We start from the raw sequence: 15,279 nt of genomic DNA, 5'->3' as shown, positions 1-15,279 counted from the left end.
GAAAAAACGGTGATGGCCTGAACTAAAGATGGGAGCTCAAATCTCACAAGGCGATAATCAGGACGATGAGAATAGTCATGGTGAAGAATGAGGAGAAAACCATATTATTTATAACAAAATATTATGATAGATCTAGATTTAAGATAATAATAAAAAATGTTGGATAAATCAAGATCTAACCGTTAGGAATATTTTATTGCATTTTAGAGAGGAAAATATTATTTGAAATTATCAAATATCTTTATTTAGAAAATTACTACAAAGATGGATAACATAGACATAGTCCAACTCTAGCCAAATAATTGCACACTTGCCTCCATTGCTATTGGACAAGGAGCTTGTATCTAGAAGAAAGTAAATACTGCAATTTTCATCTTAATTCCAAGCCAAATAAACCTACATACATAACCCATTATGCCAATTCCTCCATCGTACCCTTCTCCATAATACACAACAAAATAAGTGTCAATTCCTCCATCATACCCTTGTCCATAATACACAACAAAATAAGTGAGAAAGAAATAAGATTTATAATGCTCATGTATAAACTTATTATTACATCAACTTTGTAAAATTTTAAAAAAATATTCAAATGTGGGAAAAGTTGGATAATAATCTACATTTATTTGGATAATAAACTGCATTTATTTGCATTTATAAATCATAAGTAAAATTCTTTAAACTAACTCATTAATCTAATTATGGAAAATCCTTATCTTTTTTAAACATTTATTAACTAATTAAAATGCCCACTCCCTATGGACATTCAAAACCTACTCCCACCTGTTAAAAAGGATAGACGAGGATAGAAATGGTTCAAAACGTGATTTACACGAACTCCTAAATTCTACCACCAAGTTGAGACTTACTACAGGTTGAATAATCTACGGTGATGGTGATGCCCTCTACTATTTCAAGTGCGGTGCGCCGGTTGTTCGAGGATCTACGTCTCAATTTTTATCCAACCACGTGGAAACATAGTGCGAGGAAGAGAAACCTCGACTTGGTTAAGCGTTTACCGTTCAATGAATGACGGTAGATTTTTCCGTATGGCCTCCACATCCTTATATATAACACAATAACCAGCCCTGGAGTCTCATAACAGATCAATAGTGGCTATTCTTTTTTAGTTATTTCATATGTTCATTATCTTCTTGTTCTCAAAGTCCATATAAATTAGATTCGTTCTCATACATAGTGTTCATTATTATATTGCGATCATGGCCGGTGTAAATGCATCAGTAATGGCGATGAATGGAGCATCGCTCCTGAAACGGAGGCCACCGGAAAGGTCAACAACCAGCAGGCAGCTTCGAGTAAAATGCATGGCAGGGGTTAGTAATTCTGTCGCTGTTTCGGTATCCACGAATAGAAGGTTTATGTTATTCTATAAGGTTTTATGTTATTCTATATATAACTTAATTTGCGTCATGTGGATCCACAGCCGGAGTCAATGCGATCACCTTCTACCCCTCGTGAGACGGTAAGCGATTATGCAAGCGCCAATTTTTACATTAACATCCACTGCACTGAACTGAATTGAATTGACATAAATAATAATGCAGGTGAGCACAAACTTTAAGGACGTGTTTGCTTTCAATGGGCCAGCCCCAAAAACAATAAATGGGAGACTCGCCATGATCGGATTCGTCTCAGCTGTCGGGGTGGAGATAGCGAGCGGGAAAGACCTCACCGCCCAACTGGCCAGCGGAGGAGTTCCACTGTTAATTGGAAGCGCGGTTCTCTTCAGGCTTGCTTCTCTGATCATGTTCAATACCCATGTTCAAGGGAGTGTCCAAAGAGAGCAAATCACAGGAAATAATGTCTTCTGGGGCAGAGATGTTAGAATGGGCGTTTTGCCATGATTGGCCTCGTTTTGGGAATTTATTATTTAAATCTCTGCGCCAGAAGACATTATTTCCTGTGATTTGCTCTCTTTGGACACTCCCTTGAACATGGGTATCAGAAAAGCAAGCGTGAAGAGAACCGCGCTTCCAATAAACAGTGGAACTCCTCCGCTGGCCAGTTGCGCGGCGAGGTCTTTCCCGCTCGCTATCTCCACCCCGACCGCTGAGACGAATCCGAGCATGGCGAGTCTCCCATTTATGGTTTACACTTCCTTAAAGTTTGTGCTCACCTGCATTATTATTTATGTCAATTCAATTCAGTTCAGTGCAGTGCATGTAAATGTAAAAATTGTGCAACCCATAAATCCCATGTTATTGGGTATTTAAGACTCTTATAAGTACATTTTGGTAAATCGAAATACATTTCTGCATTAGCATGGGTATGAACATGGCAATCACAGCACCATGGACTCCCATGATTTTCCGGAAACTATGCCCCATAGCTTTCCCGGCTGCTCCGTTCCACCCTGTCACACGGTGGATAAGACAGTGTACTATACTCATTCAATGCAACCTGGGTGCCCAAAATTTCAAAATTCAAATGTTATTTCCGCGCCCAAGTTGCCCACGAAATTTCTGAAATGATGTGAAATGAACACATCGGTGGTATGCTAATTGAAAAATTCATCAAGCAGAGATGGATTGTAAGAATCGTTCATATCTCTCGGCCGAATCATGGGAGGGGTGAGCTCACTCTTGTTCGATACCTACTTCGGCTCTGGAACTTGCGGCTGTGATGTCTGTGCTAGCAGTGAGAATAGTTTGGCACATTCACAGCCAGAGGAGCTCCTGCGCTTACCTGATGGCCTTCAGCTGCTACAAGCCCACGGAAGACCGAAAAATGAACACAGAGCTCTTTTAATACGTCATTTGCAAGAGCGATCCGATGCCGGAGTCGCTGAAATTTGTGGTAAACGTTCACATACAATTGGGCCTCGAGCAGGAGACCTACGCGCCCAATTCATTCTTCCAGGGCGACATTGTGTCATCAATGGCCGAAGGGTGGCTAGAGATGCAGGAGGCCTTTGTTTCTACACTCACAAATTGTTCATGGACAGTAGCCTCCTAATTTATCGTAACGGATTGGCAAGGCATAGCCGTTCCATATAATTTGTGTGTTATGCATGAGGCCCAACCATTGCTTCATTCATTCATGTTATAACATAATTTCGCTTGAATTTTTTTCAGTATTAGAAAACTCTAATTCTGAAAGTTGTTGCACCGAGGAGAATCGTTCTATGCGCTGGTGCATATCAGTCCTCCTTGTCTGCTATAATCCTGATGAATCTCGCCATTCTCTGCTTCAAGATTGTGCAGGTATTAGTTTCGTAAGTAAATTGGGTGAATGTTTTTTTGGGTCTCCGATGTTCGATTTTCAGCATAATGTGATTTAATATGTAATGTTGGGCTTTAATCTGACTGAATATAAATCTAAATTTAAGATTTGTGTGCACCTAGATAACGATAGGAGTGTGGAGAATCTGTCACCAAACATTTTGGCCGCCGAACAGGAATTCAATAACTTGGGAAAAATCAGACACCAGAAAATTCGCATTCGTGTAGAGGTACCTCTCTTTTAACTTTTATCGAACTTACATCGTAAACTTATACTCAAAGTGATCAAACAAATTATTTTATCATTTCAGATCTCTTTAGACTCAGTTTATTTTTGTGACAAAGCAGGTGATTCTCCACCAGAGAAGAACGCACGACAACACGATTCAAGGACTGCAAACTCCGAGTAGCACGATACAAGGACTACACCATGTAACTCTCCAAACCCTAAAGAGTGTCGTAATTCTTCAAATGTGGGCGAGTGTAGCACATTATGTAATCCTCCCAAGACTGACGAGTTGGAAGAATTCGACGAATTTAGTTTCGCCATGCTCATTTGAATTGTATCATTAGGTTAGATTTTGGGGTTGGGTTCTGTTTTTGCTTACCTTAAAAGGGCACAGTGTATTTGGACAACCAAATTGTTCATTGTACTAATTTGATGTTCAGTTTTGACAGGTGCGAAATTAATTTGGATAATCTCGACTGTTTTTCCCATTGTGACTTTCTTTTCAACCCAAGATGGCAATTCTCGTAATGGACATTTTTATTATTCATATTTAAATTTTTGTTATCATGTTAAGTGGAAGAATTAAATTTAAGTGGAAAAAGTAATAATTTGAATGAGCTCCAATAAAGCACACCAATAAATTTTCATTCATTTTAAAACTTTTTATAATTTAATATAAGCAAATTAAAACCAATAAAATTATATTTGGAAAAAATATATAATCTACCATATTTAGTTTGTTTTTTTATTTTAATTGTATAGAATTTATTTAATAATCTAGTATAATAAAAATTAAAAATATTAAAACAAATAAAACTATATTTAAAAGAAAAGAAAAAAATTCAATAAAATTTCTTTAATTTTTATTTTAACATTATAACTTTTATTTTTATAATTTAATATTTTTATTATTATTATTATCTAGAAATTCATTTTTTGGAACCACTATCACAACATTATAAAAAACTTTTATAATCTAATATAACAAAATTAAAACAAAATTATAATAGATAAAGGTATATTTGAGAGAGAAAATATTCTATGACATAAAAATATATCATTTTAACTATATAAATTGGTATAATAAGTTTTATTCAAATGCTATCTCATGAAAGTTGATTTGTATATATATCATCAAAAGTTTACCTCTTTGTTTTTCATTATTTTTGGCCATTCTTTTCACTGTTCAATAAGTAATATGTTTTGTGAGATATAAACCACGTGAAATGAAAAATGTAAAAATAAAAATTTGTCAGACTAGGAGGTAACTCCTCAAATGTAATCGTATTATTCATTTAGGTTGTTTATTATTATATACAAGAGGGAGTGACTGTTCAGTTCATTTCCTGATGCCTCTCCATTTCCTCACGGATTAATTACATTAATTACATTTGTTCACCCAATCTCTATGATTAGGTGTCAACATTCCCCCCTTAATCTGAAGGGATGTTGGTGAGTCCAAGCATCGTTCTAAATTTTTCAAGCTTTTGTCTTCCAAGCAGTTTGGTGAAGATGTCTGCAATTTGCTCATTAGTGGAACAATGGCGAAGATGGATTGTTTTGGCCTCAAATGATGTTGAATCAGATGATATTTTGTATTGATGTGCTTCATTCGATCATGGAACTTTGGGTTCTTGGCCAACTTTATTGCCAATCATGAGTGGAGTCGATTGTACTTGTTTTACCTACAAATCTTCAAGAATTTTCCTGAGCCACACAATTTCTTTTCTTGCCTCACCTGCTGCCACATATTCTACCTCTGTTGTGGAATCTGCTGGAACTGATTGTCTGCGTGATCTCCAGGAGACAGCTCCTGATCCAAGACTCATAGCATAACCCAAAGTAGATACCCCAATTTCTTTGTATCCATCGACGTCTGAATCAGAGTATCCAATCAAGCTGAAGTCACCCATCTGTGTATACTTGATTCTAAAGTATTGAGTTCCTTTCAAATATTTTAGAACTCCTTTTGCAGTAGACCAATGTCCCTCACAAGGCTTTTGCATATCCCTGAAGAGGATTCCTACAGCAAACAAAATGTTTGGTCTGGTAGTAGTTAGTTAGTTGAGACTTCCTACAAGCTGTCTATACTTTGTTGCATCCTCAAATTCTTTTCCTTCAATGGATGTGAACTTTAAGTTTTGTTCCATTGGAGTAGTTAGAGGATTTCATTCAGTCATGCCATATCTATTCAACAGATCTCCAATGTACTTCTTTTGAGAAAGGAATATGGACTTCGGATGTTGAGTTACTTCAATACCAAGATAGTAATGAACATAGCCCAAATCAGTCATTTCAAAACCTTTCCTCAATTCCTTCTTTATGGATGCAATGTAGCTCTCATTGTTCCCTGTTATCGAAAGATCATCTACATATACCACAAGATGTACAACTATTTTTCCAACCTTATTGATAAACAAAGTTGCATCATCAAGATCATAATGTTTGAAATTGAGTTTCAGAAGATGCTCAGTTAGTTTTTCATACCAGGCTCACTGTGCTTGTTTGAGGCCATACAAGGATTTCACAAGTTTTCATACTTTATGTTCATGTCCTTTTACAACAAATCCTTCAGGCTGGGACATAGAAACATTCTCTTTTAGATCTCCATTCAAGAAAGCAGTTCTTACATCCATTTGATGGACTTTCCAACCGTTCTGAGCTGCTAGGGAAAAGAGTGTCCGGATGGTAGCCCATTTTGCTGTGGGGGCAAAAGTCTCCTCATAATCAACCCCTTCCTTCTGTGCAAAACCTTTTGCCACAAGCTGGCTTTGTGCTTGTCAAGTGAGCCATCAGCTTTATACTTGTTCTTGTAGACCCACTTGAAGCCAATTGGTTTGTTTCCCAATGGAGGATCAACCAGCTTCCAAGTGTCATTCTTTATCAAGGCATCATACTCCTTTTGCATTGCTTCTTTCCATTCATCATGAGAAGCAGCTTCTTTGAAGGAAGTTGGTTCAAAATTTGTAGACAAATTCAATTCAAAATCATAAGAAACATCCATATCAATAGGTGAATCAGAGTCATCTACATCACCTCTAATTTTTCGAGTTGAATTTCTAGTTCCTATCTTTCCAACCTCATCAGGATGAACACTTTCAAGTGTATTTGTCAGCCACTTGGGGGACCTTTATGAGATGGTGCACGCTGCTCCGTTGATTGAGTTGGGACTGAATCAAGATTGAGTCTCCCAATTCTATCAATCACATTACTCAAAGTATCATCCGTTGTTGGAGTTTCATGTGGGGGAGAGAGTGCTTCAGAAGAAGATTCCACAGGTTGATCTAGCATAGGAGTCCCCCCTTCAAGATGTGGAATTTGATTATCAAATTCTTGAAATGATTTTGCATTTGTGAATCTATCCAAGCGATAAAGTTGTCGCTCAACAACATTGCCAGTTTTGGATGATTCAAGAAAGATTACATCTATAGATACAAAAAACTTTTTATTGACTTCATCATAGAGACGCTATGCTTTGGAGGTGTTTGAATACCCTAGGAAGATACACTTATGACTTCTTACACCAAGTTTGTTTCTATGTACCTTTGGTATCAAGGTATAGCATGTGGAACCAAAGACCCCGAGATGCTTTATCGAAGGATTGTGCCCATACCACATTTCATAAGGAGTCTTGTTTCTAATAGCATTAGATGGACATCTATTCTTTACATATACAACACACAGAACTGCATCAACCCAAAACATCAATTTTACATTTTTGAAAAACATCATGGAGCACACCATATTTAAGATTGTCCTATTCATTCTTTCAGCTACTCCGTTCTGTTGGGGATTATAAGGCACAGTTATTTGATGTTTGATCCCATGTTGGCGAAGATAGTTTTCAAATTCATTTGAAGTGTATTCTTTTCCATTATCAGTGCGAATAGAGACAATATGAGATTGTACATCATTTTCAATCCATGAACAATGTAAACTTTGAAACGGGAACTACAAACTCAAAACGGGAACTCTGGCCAAAAAACCCCGAAAAAACATCAAAAACAGTGCTAAAAACGAAAAGTGTGTATACTGGAACGATGATTTTATTTTTTAGGGGTCAATTTTGAACATGTTTTAAAAATGGCAGTGACTACGAAATTTACTACGAAATTTTCGTGCAAAATATAGCTTCAAAATGAAAAAGTGATATACTGGAAAGATGATTTTTTTTTTAGGGTCAATTTTCGAAATTTTAAAAAAGAATTAGGATTGGTAGGCTCCCACAGAGTATATAGAAGACTTAGACAGACAATAACCTCCTTGAACTCAATTCCTTTACTTTCATCCATATCACATATCTGGTGCAGTTTTGTTATTTCATCATCTGTAAAAGAAACTTGCAATTCATGGAAGCACTCCTTCAATTCTTCCAAATATATTGTTCCACTTGAATCTTTGTCTGCACAAGAAAATCACTCATTATTGCATGTCAAGATTTACTTTACGTAAATTTAACAACAAATAGTTATGCAAACAATACATTCAATATTCCAATATAGTGATATTACAACAAATGTTTCTAAGAGAATATACTCAAAAAATCCCATGTCAAACTCGTCTAAAAGAAAAGACAGACAACAAGATTAAAATATGAGATGAAACAGACATCGCTTGCAATACTTGTACTCTTCTCATTACGAACTGCTAGAACAAAGAAACATGAAGACATTGACACCTAAGCAAGCTGGCAAAACCTTGAGAAATTTTCTGGGGTCTCAAGGATGTAGATGCAAACCCGTTGGCCAACAGATCATGCCATGGTAAAGGTAAAACTCGTTTATGGTTGGCTATAGAAATCTTTCTCATACTTGAATTCATAGGTCCCACATGATTACTTAGAGGTTTAGAACCCACATGAGAATTTTTTTGTACCATTTTCTTCCCATCCAATTATATATTTTGGCCAGAAAGGGAAGCAACCCTATCTTGTCAACAAAGAAAACCACTGTCACAAATCCACCAACCCCTTAGTTGTAACAAAATGTCAAGGCAATGGATTTCTAACACACACTCTGACCATATTAGAACAGTAATCCCAAACCCAGCAATGGTTTCATCTATGAAGTTTAAGCATTCCACGATATAAGTAATATAATTGAAAATCCAAATCACCTTGGACATAGTTCATATATGAATCCACCAATGCCACATGACCACATCTCAACAGTATGTATACTGAGTCCTGACATCCAATTATCGTTAAAAACATTCCCAAATGAGATATGGCGTCCTAAATTTTCTCAGAGGAATTACAATGTAATGGCTAAAGGGAGACTCAGATATACTATTGAACAAATAGATCATTATCCTGTCTTTCCTAAGAGAACTAACTGTATTTATATTGATAGTAATAATGTCTTCAGCGTTCACACCTTCCCAACATGGCACAAAAAACAGAAAGATAACATGTACATTTCTAATCAATCCCAAGTTACCACCAAAAATATCAATGCCAAAAACACTATAAAAATATAATCTCCATCCTTTGGAAATGAACCCAAAGGGTAAGTTCCCCAAATACGGACTCCTCCAAATATATAGCAAATAGGCTATCTTCTCTACACCAAGCACTAACAAGTAATGTCTAAATGAAGTTCCTTAAGAGGTAACCCAACAAATCTCCATAAACCTATTTGGAGAAGTATTGAAACTTGGTAGTCAACAAAGGCAGGCCATCCACAATGGACTAGATTGATAGAAAGTGGGTGAGATGATATTTATCCATGACACAGAAAATAGCATAGTTGACTATCTCCTTAAACCTAATTTTTTTTTTCAGGATAAAACTTTGCTTCATTTATATTCACATAGAATCAAATACAGCATATACATATTCAATTTAGTTCCATAAGCTTAAAACTTGCATGTAACTCTCCACACAATGACAGTATAAACAGTAATTAAACCTAGTTTAGCCTATTGGAAACTAATTCAGCAAGTGAGGATATTACATATACATTCAACAGAACAAAGCATCAAGGATTATAGTAATTACAATCTGAATTCATAAATTAAGAACTTCATCCTTGAACAGGAACTAGATTCCAAGAACCTCTCAATTCTACCATCACTAGCAAGCATCAAGATTGTATAAGGCTATAAGCAAATATCCAAAAGAAAATCAATAAAGAAAAATATAGAGACAGTGCCCTCCATGCTACATCAAATGAAATTTTCCAACATGATTAAAAAGAAACAAGGGTCAAGATGGTAGCCTCACCCGGTCCGCCTGCGCCCTCGCCTAGTAGGCGGCAGGGTGATTTTAGGAATCGCTCGGCAGGCGGCTGGGCGATTTCGAGAATTGCCCTGCCGCCTGCTGGGCGGGGGCGCGGGCGGCCTGGGTGAGGCTGCAATCCGCGCCCCCGCCCTGCAGGTGGCAGGGCGATTCGGGGAATCACCCTGCTGCCTGCCGGGCGGGGGTGCCTGCACGATTGTAGCCTCACCCGGGCCGCCCGTGCCCCCACCCGGCAGGCGGCAGGGCGATTCCCAGAATAGCCCTGCCGCCTGCCGGGCGGGACTGCGGGCGGCTTGGGTGAGGCTGCACGAGGCAGGCCCAGAATCGCCCTGCTGCCTGCCAGGCGGGGGCGCGGGCGGCTCGGGTGAGGCTGCACGAGGCAGGTCCAGAATTGCCCTGCCGCCTGCCGGGCGGGGGCGCGGGCGGCCCGGGTGAGGTTGCACGAGGCAGGCCCAGAATCGCCCTACCGCCTGCTGGGCGGGGGCACGAGCGGCCTGGGTGAGGCTGCACGAGGCAGGCCCACACAAACTCTCAGCGTCCAACAATCTGCTGTAGTGAACGTGCTCGCCCTTAGCACAAAGGGAGAGATTCTTTACTCAGGGTCGACCGGCAGGGCTATTAAAGTGTGGGAACGAGTAAAGCTCATCTACATGAATTCGCTGCTACAACATCTCGGGCTTCTAAGAGGGTTGTAGTGTTGTGTTTGGCCATGGTTAAGAATCTCCTTTGGTTGGTAAACAAGACGATACAGATATGGAGACGGGACCATATTTATTGTTAGTGGTGTTCCAGGGCCATAGTGGACCGGTAAAGTCCATCGTGCCCACCGTTGACATTTCCAGCGAGAGTATGGATTGGTCAATGAAAGCATGGCTAGTGGAAGATGATGGTTCTTCACCAAATCAAAATGTTATTTACTGTCCCACAAATCTTGTGCAAGAAAAGCTCACATGCTAAATAATGCCCCGACATTGTACCGTGAATTTACGAAGAAAGCCATTTATTAAAACCAGCAGAAACAACTTTTTTGCATGTTCAAAATGCCTGTTAAGAAAACTGCAATGAACGGTGCTCTTAATATATGGGGAATCATTTCAAAAATCATGCAATTAACGAGAATACGCTTTTTCTTGCAACGGATATGCTTTATAGGCACTAGAGAGAAAAATAAATAGAATGTGTTTCTTTTCCCTTTCTGTTGGGATCATTTATAATGTTTGGTTATGAGTGACATGGTAACCAAGTTAACTTAAAATTGTTAGTTTATTACTTTGGTTTGCTACTGAACTTTAAAAAATCTCATCGCATATTTTTCATATCAAGAAAAGTTACTTATCTGTGCAAATATTCTATGCAAAAGCTTCGACTTGAAAGTCTAGAGCCGGTGCTACAATTGTGACTTGTAAGTAATTTTCTTAAATCTCAGAGCATAGATGTGCTTCTTCTAAAATTATCCACCCAAATATATGTAGAAAAGTTTTATGCGGGAAACCTGTCACTTCAATACTTAAATGTTGGTTCAAGTCAGATTTCTGGTATATAATTAAGGCTTGAGAGAGGACTTGAAATATTTTTGAGATATATACTTAATCTTGTGGAAAGAATGAGAGATAGAATGAAACTACTCCTCTGTTCACATAGCGTTTGGATGGTAGTTTATGTATTTAATAAATAAGTAGGATAAAATCAATAATTTGTTTCATTTAATTAATTTTGATTTATATTTGTTAGATATATTAAATTTTTAATTTTAAAAGATTTAGTATATATTTTTTTTCTCGAGGGAAAAAACTAAATTGAATTTTATTGATAATGATGATGGTTAAAGTTCACTAAGACTAATTTTGGTCTATTAGACATAAAAAACTAATTATTTAGTTTGATTTAAGATTTTATTCGTATGCTGAAAACGCTTGTAGAGAAGACTCTGAGCTCACTATAATTTTGACATAGTAAAAGGCTAGGAAGGTCAGTATTGCAACAAAGATTATGAAACTGAGATGTAATGTGGTTGTAAGTGGGGCACTCTAAAAGGAAGTGATTTTCATCCTCGATGTTCATTTTAGTGATTTTCATCCTTGATTGTGGATAGAGTTCATGAGAAAATGCTCCTATAACATTAGAGTTAAACATGAGGCATCTTAGGTCAAGTGCCTAATGGTTAAGAGCATGTGTTTCCTCCTAAGAGGTCATAGGTTCAAAAACCAGAAGGGGTTAGAGTAGGTATGCCTTCGTATACAATAATCAAATCGTTGTATGGAGGTGGGTCTCTTATCCCACAAACAAGGGGGTTTCATACACCAATTTGGTGTCTGGCTTGGCTATGACCTTAAAATTGGATAATAATAATAGTTAGGATATAGATTGTTAGAAATTCATAATCTATAAGGGCGAAAGAATGGAGCTGGGTTACACCTTTTGGCAAGAGATGGCACATTTGGGTGGAAAAAATGATTGCTCAATTGAGCCCTTTTTAAGTGCTTGATCGAGCTGTTTGAGCACTTAAACAATGTAACTCAATGTTATTTAGGAGCTTGATTTAGCCATGTCTTTGCGACAGTCAAATGAAGGAGATTGGGTTCTGGATTTATTTTTTGGCTCAGGTAAGTTTTGTTATATGGAATTGAATTTCAATATGTTCTTTTTTTAATTAATATGTCATTGTACTAATTTACTTCATTATTTATTTTGTGCTTGATAATTAGGTACAACACTAGCATGATGCCTTCAAAAAGGAAGAAATTGCATTGCAATTGAGAAAGATCCATTACAATGCAATTTCATTCAGCAAAGAATTAATGCTCTTCAATTTCTTTTTTAAAATTTTGAAAATTGACCCTAAAAAAAAAAATCATCTTTCCAGTATATCACTTTTTCATTTTGAAGCTATATTTTGCACGAAAATTTCGTAGTCACTGCCATTTTTAAAACATGTTCAAAATTGACCCCTAAAAAATAAAATCATCGTTCCAGTATACACACTTTTCGTTTTTAGCACTGTTTTTGATGTTTTTTCGGGTTTTTTTGGCCAGAGTTCCCGTTTTGAGTTTATAGTTCCCGTTCCAAAGTTTACATTGTTCATGGATTGAAAATGATGTACAATCTCATATTTTCTCTATTCGCACTGATAATGGAAAAGAATACACTTCAAATGAATTTGAAAACTATCTTCGCCAACATGGGATCAAACATCAAATAATTGTGCCTTATAATCCCCAACAGAATGGAGTAGCTGAAAGAATGAATAGGACAATCTTATATATGGTGTGCTCCATGATGTTTTTCAAAAATGTAAAATTGATGTTTTGGGTTGATGCAGTTCTATGTGATGTATATGTAAAGAATAGATGTCTATCTAATGCTATTAGAAACAATACTCCTTATGAAATGTGGTATGGGCACATTCCTTCAATAAAGCATCTCGGGGTCTTTGGTTCCACATGTTATGCCTTGATACCAAAGGTACATAGAAACAAACTTGGTGCAAGAAGTTGTTAGCTACCTATACCAATAGGTTTCATATTTCATGATTGGCAATGAAAAGATCCAAATATGCTCTGCTTTGATGATGCAAAGATCACATATTTCCATAAGAATACAATCTGTGCTTATAGCTTGATGGGGACTCAAATTTTGATGGATGATCCAAAGTCTAAACTGGATCATGTCATGCTTTAAATTTTCAGTTGTAGAATAGAGAAAGGAGTCTGTCCAAACTGTTTAATCTTGGCAGACAAGTAGTTCAGGTAGAGAAGAAAAGGCTCCCAACAGCTTAATCTGGGACCTTGGAAGAAATAAGGGTAGAAGTAGATAGAAAAACAAAAGAAAAAGCCAAAGAAAAGAAAAGGCAAGTAAGGGTCTGCAAGCCTAAATGCACCCTTCAAGAAGAAACAAAAAATGCTAGGCAAAATAGCTGGGTGAGTAGATGGGGTTGCAGAAGTGGTATTCATTTCAGATTTAACCTTGATGGTCAAGATGAGAAAAGAAAAACAAAGAAGCATGTCTAACTTCCCAATTATCCCTTTTCCCACTCATTACTAACATCCCCTCATCAATTGAATTGCTTAGAAGAATTGAGGTTTGATGGTGGTTTTATTCATTGAAAAGCCACATTTCTTGTCTAAAAATTCTTTTCATTTTGATCTACTCCCTAAACTAAGTAAGTTTCAAGTAAACTTAGTGATTTTCCCCCTCATTCACATATTCCCCCATATTAACTCTAACTCTAGTATGTAATTCCCCTATGTTACCCTTTTCCCTAGTATTATTAACACCATGGTATATAAACCCCCAAAGCATTCTATAAATATCCTCCTTTTAGCATTATAGCTAAATATCTCTGTCTAAAGGGAGACTTTGGTCCACCTGGGACTGTGGTCAACCCTGCCCTGGGGCTGCTCTAACCTTTGGTTATGAGCAACAACCTCTCCCCTAAGCTCTCACCTTCCCTCTGCTCAGAAAAAACCCAAACATTGCCCAAAAAACCTTGCAAAAAACCCCTCCTACCCATAACCCCCTTTGAAATTATGAAATAACCAAAAAAACCCACCTTTTGGCACTTATCCAAAGTTTCGGGCGCTATATTGATTTTATTGAAAGTATATTAAAAAAACCATCGAAAACACCATACCCCAATGGTCTTCCGCTAAGCGCGCATCCCAAAAAATATATTTTTTAAATCCCGCCCCCCTTCCGTATCGCTCAATCACTTCATCAACCCGTCAGCCGTCCGATCGAGAGCCTCTGATCGGACGGCCCTTATGCATATCGGGTTGGTCCCCACGCCCGACAGTTAGCGCCCGAGAAACTGACGAAGGGTTACGTCAGTCCTTGGCCACGCATTACCTTCTCAGTCTCTCGGAGCGGCCTCTGACAAAACCGGGGCCGTATGGTAAGCGGTCCAAGAAAACCGTTACCACTGTTTCACTTACCGCCCGGTTTTGCTGGTCCCATGTCATGCCCACGTTAGAGCCACGTCGCCGCCACCCCGCCGTCGCATCACCTCATTCGTCCGTCCCTTCGCTGACATGTCCGCCACTTCAGCATATCCATGGACCAACCAGGACCTGCCACATCACCGGTGACGTCATGCTGACGTCATCCGACTCCGACCCCACCCGATGACGTCATGCTGACGTCATCCCAAAAAAGGCGCCAATATGACAAAAATCCATTTTAGGCCAAATTTTCGTGTTTTTTCTACTTTTGCCGAAAGAGACTGTTGTTGTTCCTGCATGTATTTAACGACCAGACCAACGCCAACCTGCACTGTTCGACTCCAAACCACGGGTGCCTCCGTCGTACCTGCATTTGCAACTGTCAGTGGAAATCCGCAAGGTATTTCTCGAAATTATTCTCTGCACCTGGTTTTTATCCAATTTTCTACAAACAAACTGTTAAGGGAGTGTTAAAACACTGAATTCACCATCTAATATCCAGTAACCTGTACCTATTTCCCTCTCCAAGGCAACAAACAGTTTACGAAACCTGAATTTGACTGAAACAACCTGAATTCACAGGTAGCTCGCGCAATCGTGAGCTAGAAACCTCTGCTGGCTAAATTCACCTTA

The 15,279-nt window shown here is 38.1% G+C and overlaps 2 long non-coding RNA genes across 2 annotated transcripts; both read left to right on the top strand.

Annotated features, from left to right (window-relative positions):
• Nucleotides 1-1,118: 1,118 nt before the first annotated feature.
• LOC149147498 (uncharacterized) lies at nucleotides 1,119-1,613 on the top strand. Its single transcript, XR_016262645.1, has 2 exons — nucleotides 1,119-1,334; nucleotides 1,445-1,613. It is a non-coding gene; the product is annotated as an uncharacterized LOC149147498 (long non-coding RNA).
• Nucleotides 1,614-2,084: 471 nt separating this feature from the next.
• Nucleotides 2,085-3,912, top strand: LOC149147497 (uncharacterized). The gene is made up of 3 exons (XR_016263397.1): nucleotides 2,085-3,224; nucleotides 3,366-3,472; nucleotides 3,591-3,912. It is a non-coding gene; the product is annotated as an uncharacterized LOC149147497 (long non-coding RNA).
• The last annotated feature ends 11,367 nt before the right edge of the window (nucleotides 3,913-15,279 follow it).

Source organism: Pinus tabuliformis, chromosome 9, assembly GCF_031772625.1.
Source record: "Pinus tabuliformis cultivar Carrire ecotype Pingquan chromosome 9, CPIR1, whole genome shotgun sequence".
NCBI classification, from domain to species: domain Eukaryota; kingdom Viridiplantae; phylum Streptophyta; class Pinopsida; order Pinales; family Pinaceae; genus Pinus; species Pinus tabuliformis.
Note: the sequence above shows the minus strand (reverse complement) of the source record. Positions and strands in the feature narration are given on the sequence as shown.